Below are 6,570 nucleotides of genomic sequence, written 5' to 3'. Positions count from 1 at the left end.
TTTTGGAGCTCTTTAATCAGTGTGTTGTAGGTTTTAGCTTCATCTCTTTTGTACCTCATTTACAATTCTGATAGCACCTTTACGTAATAGCTTTTATTGGAGTGTTTCTTTTTGTTAAACCTCTGAAATATTTAAATTACATTCACATAGTAACATCAATTTGCCCAAGCCACGTGAATCTGTGCTCAGGGTAATGCTCAGGGCTTATAGCTGTTGGAATGTACTGTTGTGCCAGCAAACGTGGTGCTGTGGCATTCAACACATACGACTCCTACAGCGATGTAAACAAGTGTTGGTTTAAGGGTTGATGTTGTTGCTTTTTTCACTCGGTCTGACATGCAAGACATTCCCTTTTGGCTTCGAAGCACAAGTCACCCCGATTTAGATATCACAGCAGACTTGAAGGTGATGACAGCTTCATGGCAGATGGCGTTTAACTCCCATAAAAACCTGTCAGCTATTAAGTAGAATCAGACAGCTGATGTGGATGAAATGCTGGATTGAGGGAATGTGTAAACGCCAAACAATATGACTCAATAAAGCAACAGACACAATAATAGTTGCTGATATTGAACCGTGTATGTGTGCGTGCTTGCAACATCCTGCATGTAACAATGCTAAGAGAGAACACAGCACACCCGGGAAGCTGAGTAGAGAAGTGAGAGGTAGCTTCCACAGTGACCAGTAGAGGGCAACAACTCCTAAGAAATGGCTGGAAACACTTGGAATGAACATATGAAATGAAGCGTTGGTACAAGTCCAACTGTTGGCCTTCATATTAGGTCCCACCAGCGCACACATATTACCCTGGCTAATTCCTATGGCAACGTAACTTTTCCCCAATGGATGAACACCTCTAACATAACCACACTCGCATGAATAGTCACACACACCTAACTACAGGAATTAGGGAGAGCATTTGGTAATCCTAGCGTAACAGAAAATAAGTGAGGTGATCAGCTGACTGGTAGACAGGAGCCAGAGTCATACGTAGAGTCTGTACAAGCGTACCTTTGTCCTGCTGGTGAGGATTCTTGCTGGAGAGCAGCCCTGCAGCCTGTGCTCTGCAGTGTGAGGTAGTTGGTTGTATGGTTTCGCATAATAAACAGCATGGAGATAACTGTACAACCTTCTAGCTTTCCCTGCGGAGTCACCCTTTCCACGTCTAATGTGCCACCATCAGAGGTAAGTGAGCTACTGCCGCGTGAGAGAATGATTCTTTTATTCATGATCATAGCTCAGTCAGATAAGGGACTGTTCTGAAAATGTTCAAACACTTTTAGTGTGGAAAGGGGGGGCTTAATTTAGCTTCCATTTTTGTTTTGTATTTGTATTTTCTTTTGATCCGGGTTAACTGATACCCTTCCCCTCATCAATTACCTGACTGTGCTTGGCAGTACATCAGATCCTTAAAGCTACAACAGGTACAGTATACGAAGATATGAGAAGTTGTGCTTTTACTACTACTGTACTTCCATGTTACCCCTCTCTGCAGTCCCCTATGTCCACACCAGCAAATGCAATCACAATTATTTCTCTTCCAGTTTCATTACCCTTCTCCTCCCACTCCTCCCCTGGGCTTGTGAGACTGTTGGTTGAGACAGCCCTGCTGTCTGCAGTGCGTTACAGCCGGCTCTACTCCCATCCTTGAAAAAAGCCATGTATCAGGATTGTGCTGATTCGGCACTGTCAGTGGAAGCGTTCTTTATCGACGGCAGCACCGTGCCGCTCTCCTGCCAAGAGAGGCGGCTGAGCGTCTGGCAGCTTTAAGGTGTGTGTGTGGGAGGGGAGGGGGGGGGCAAGGATAATATACATGGGAGGAAGAGCTGTCTGCCCTGCCTCATCCTCCCCATCCCTCGCTCTCTCAAACACCAGTGTGGTAGAGAGTGGCCGTACCAGTGACTGATAGTTGGCTCCTTTTCCAGCAGGGCAGGTGCTGCCGGCTGTGCATATGTGGGAGCAGATTGTTATACAAACATATACTCAAGCATCCACGTATGCTGCTCTTACTGCCTGTTCAAGGTTGGAATCGAGAGAGAAACACTGCAACCTCTTCAAATACAAAGCCCCATGGCCTCCTTGATGCACCCTTAAAAAGTACTTCACTCTCTTTAATACCTTCTATCATGTGCACGTGCACAACTTGTGAAAACAGGTGTGATGAGAAGTGTGCAGCCAAAAATAATTCCGCCTCCCGTCCCCCGGGACTGTAATTGAGAACTGGAGCATCCGAAAACGAAGCAGGCAGACACCATCCCAGACTGATGATGTCATCCCTGTGAAACACTTCCAGTGCTTTGTCTCTCAGTGGCACTGCAGGGTGCAGCCGCAGGCACACACATGTTTTTAAGTGAAATTAGCAACCAAAAGGTCTGCTAAAATGTAGCATTATGACAAACACACCATCATCACTCACCATCAGTGTCTTCGTTTTGTTAAACTAAGGGAATTTGTCTTGGCTACGTCAATGCAGGATCCGATAGGCTGTTTGTGCTGCACAAGCACATATTGCACAGAAGCTTAGACTGAGTGCAAAGGGACGGTGCAGAGCATCATAGCAGATACTGTTAACGCCATCAGCATGTTGTTTCTATGCAAATCTCGCTGGCATGGCGTTGCAGTGTGATTGCGGCTGAAGGATGGAGGATGCTCAGAGTCCCGTAGTGCATCGGAGCTGTGAATAAGACGATTATTTAGAATAGGATCAAAGTAGGACTGTGTTTAAAATACCCGCTGCTATTTCATCTGCAATTTCAACCACAGACTAGTCTATAGGCAAAGTGAGTACATCATGAATATTCATGCTGTATTATCAACGTTTAGTGAAGTGTTTTTATTCTAACCTACATGTCTGAAAGGTCGGAATTCTGGTCGTGCATATTTATGAAAACCGGAGCCTCCCTTCCCATCATATGTTGTTAGTTAGTAAAATTCTCACTGCCACAAACAATCAATGAGCTATTATGTATGTCTATACTTTGTATTTTTTTTAAACGTTACTATTTTTCTACGTTACTTGCCCTTTAGGCCATAACATTTTACCCTGATTTACTCTGAATGTATAAGACATGGTTGGGATCTCTGCTTTACAACAGTGTCGGAACACTTGGAGGCCATTAATGATGCTTTCCTATCAAGAGTAGTATTCATGCTGTCTCCCTCAACAGGGTCCAAATTAGAATTTCTCTTATGGCAATGTGATTGTTCTCCAACAAAACCAACTTCCAGTCTCGGTATTCTCGAAAGAGTAACAGGATTGGTAAAATCCAACTTCCTTTAGACATGAACCGATACCGAGCAACGTAACAGAAAAATGAAATATCTAACAATATGATAAACTGAAAATTATATTTCTTCGCTTGCAACAGAAAGTCTGAGTATCTTTCTTAGTTTTTCATTGTGTAGAAACAGCCTTCGTTTGTTTGTCCCAAATAGCAAACTGCACAGTCCATCTCGTCTGTAAAGCTGTATAATCAGGACACATTGCTGTAATTGGCAAAGCTTCCCACGAGGGGTTTATTTAATGCGTTTGGTGTCACTCCCGCTGCAATTTACAGTTGTTTTGGATCAACACCATAAATCCTGTAATCAATTTGATGATGGTATGATTGCTGTACACATAGGAGGAGGCAGTAATGGCGGGCTCTCAGGTTCACGAGACTCCTGGGCTTCATATTTTCTCTATATTCTCATTCTATTAGATTCTGACCCTCCCCCTCCATCCCCACTTTTTGCTAGCCTCTCCGCCACCACCCCCCTTTCCCCCGATCGTCTCCCTCTGACACACACACACACACACACACACACACACACTGTTCCTCTCTTTTGTAGACACACATACAAACACACACATGCATGCATGCACCCATTGCATTCTTATTCACTCAGTTTCCACCGCTCACACGAAGCTCATAGACTGGTGTGTGTGGGTGTATGTGTGTGTGTGTGTGTGTGTGGGCATTGGGGCGGGGAGGGAGGGGGTTGTGGGGGGTTGAATGGGCTAGAAGAGATGTGAGGCTTGAAAAAACGTGAGGAAGGAAAAGGGGGAGACGGAAGGATGAGGAGGGGAGAGAGGAGACTTTCAGGGACAATGAAAGCAAAGAGAGACTATAGAGACCATCAATGCAGCACAGAGGGTGAATGAGTGTGTGTGTGTGTGTGCGTGTGTTCATGTGCGTGTGTCGTCCGTAAGTGTTGGATAGCATTTGCTATGCTTTAAGCAGGCATGAGAAGCACGCTTTTAAATCTTGCTTTTTCTTTTCCTCTTGTTCCTCTTGCGTGTTGATGCCTCTGATGGCAGCCCTGCGGAGACAAAAGGTGAGCAGCTGTACAGATGTTTCTGTTGGTCAGGCAGGTAAGTAGAGTGCAGGAAAATGGAATCAATACTATTGTCTGTAACCTACCTGCCGCTGGGCTGTCTGGCCCCGGCAGAGACCATCAGAGAGAGGGAGAGGAAACACAGACTCACTCTGACTGGGAAAGGAAAAGAAGAGGCCGACTGTAAGGTGATGTTCTTGTCCCTTTTTTTACATTTTCACTCATAGAACAAATGCAAATTAAGGATTATTAGGGATGTTAATCGATTATGCAGAGCAGAAATACATTTTTATCTAAAACTTTTTCATCACTCATTCTTTCTTATAATTTTCTTTGACCGTAATAGAACCCGTTAGGTTAACGTCACTGTATATGTTTTAAGTATGAATGTACAAATCTTTGCACACAGGGGAAATACCTTTAAACTTGTGTTCAGACTGCAGGCTGTCGACAGGTCATATTTTATGTTTCATCTCATTTTAATTCACACTTTTATTAAGACCTTGTTAATAAAAATGTGTGAAATACACCCCATTATAATTGTCTTTAATACATCTGGCAGTTAAATTACTAGAATTAGCAGCTGTCAAGGAATTTAAATGTCATGTCTGGGACTGTTGAGCAATATGCTTTTACACCTGCAGCAATGATCAAGTATATGTTCAACGTGGAAGTGATCTTTTCTTTCTTTATTCTTTAAGCAATATGAAAACAAACACGACAATTGGATGCCGTATAAAACATTTAAATATTCGGACACCTAGACAAGCACACCAGTTTATATCAAACTGGCAGTTTGAGTTGGCCAGTGTTTGACTTGGCATGTTTGATTAGGAGAGGTCAGTTTGTAACGAGGATACCGATGTCAAAACTACAAAAAGATACAGAGATAAGGTCAGCAGACGTGCTCATTTCTGGTGTGCTATATAATTTGGCATAAACCATTCACAGTGATTTATCTATACTAACATGAATACGATTGTATTTCTATTTATAACAAACCTGGAAGTCACCTCTTCCGCAGAAAAATCCAACATTGATTTAACACTTGTGTGTGGTATTCCCTCGGGTTGGCTGCCATGTCTGTCACATGCAGCATTAACTCAGATGATCTAGAAAATCACACGTCTGTATTTCAAAATTCTTTCAGGCCTGTAGCGCAGTAAAAACTGTAGTCACACCTAATGTTCATTAAGCAGTTCAATTTGACGCAGGATTTGAAGCAGGCACAATGCACCGCTATGTCACATTTGCAGTGAGGTTTTTTATGTGTCTGTCTCGTTGTGCGAGACAAAAAATATGCAGATTTCCCTTTACCACATCACATTATGAACATGTTCAGTCTTCCCCAGTCAGCATGTGTCATTCAGTCTGTCTACCGGTGGGTGGCATTGACTTGTATTTTTGACAGTTTATTTCCCTTTTCATCACCAAAATATACAGAAAGTTTTACATTTCTATGTAATAAAATGGCTCCAGCTTGATATTGTCGTCTGAAGGTTGCTCATTTTTTCTTTCATTAACAGGTGATTTGATATCTTGTGGGCCCACGTTGTGTTGCTCTGGTTTCATCTTAACTGGTAGGTCAGAAGAAAAATCCTGTCTTGGTTTTAATTTTGGACATTATGACTAATAATTGCAACATTTAGATTGTATATTCCTGTAAAACTTAAACTTCAATTCTCAAAAGCTAAACATATAATGATATATATTTCTGCTAATGTTTCTTACTTTTTTTCCTTTTTTCTTTTAACTGCTTGAATTACGGAGCTCAGAAAATACATTGTAATTACTCATTGCTGACTCAATAAATCATGTTCTTTAACAGTTTAAAATATATTGTTCCTCCAAAATGTGTTTTCTTCTCCACAGTGTGCTAAACTGCGGCACTGCTGAGAATATTGTCATCTGTTACTTTACTTGTCCTGGCTCCATTGCAATGCAAAAGACGGGTGTAGATGAAAACAAGACAAATATGTGACAATTATTCGTATTAATTGAGGCGATTAGTTTTGCCTCTGCAGCAAAAGAGGAGTCCAGTCGGTGCCGCAGAATCCAAATGTCAGATGAGGTCATTTCTTTGTCTCGTTGCAGCGACTCTGCGTTTTTTTTGTTAAACACGTTTTGTACTTTGATTAGATATTTAAAGCCTCCCTATGATTTTTTTATTCCTCAGTATGCCCCTCTGTCCCTGAGACCCTTAACCTGTGAGGTCAAAGCAGGTCACAGGTGAGGTCCTTGGGAACAGGGCTG

The sequence above is a fragment of the Pungitius pungitius genome, chromosome 11 (assembly GCF_949316345.1).
Source record: "Pungitius pungitius chromosome 11, fPunPun2.1, whole genome shotgun sequence".
NCBI classification, from domain to species: Eukaryota; Metazoa; Chordata; class Actinopteri; order Perciformes; family Gasterosteidae; genus Pungitius; species Pungitius pungitius.
This window is presented reverse-complemented; position numbering follows the sequence as displayed.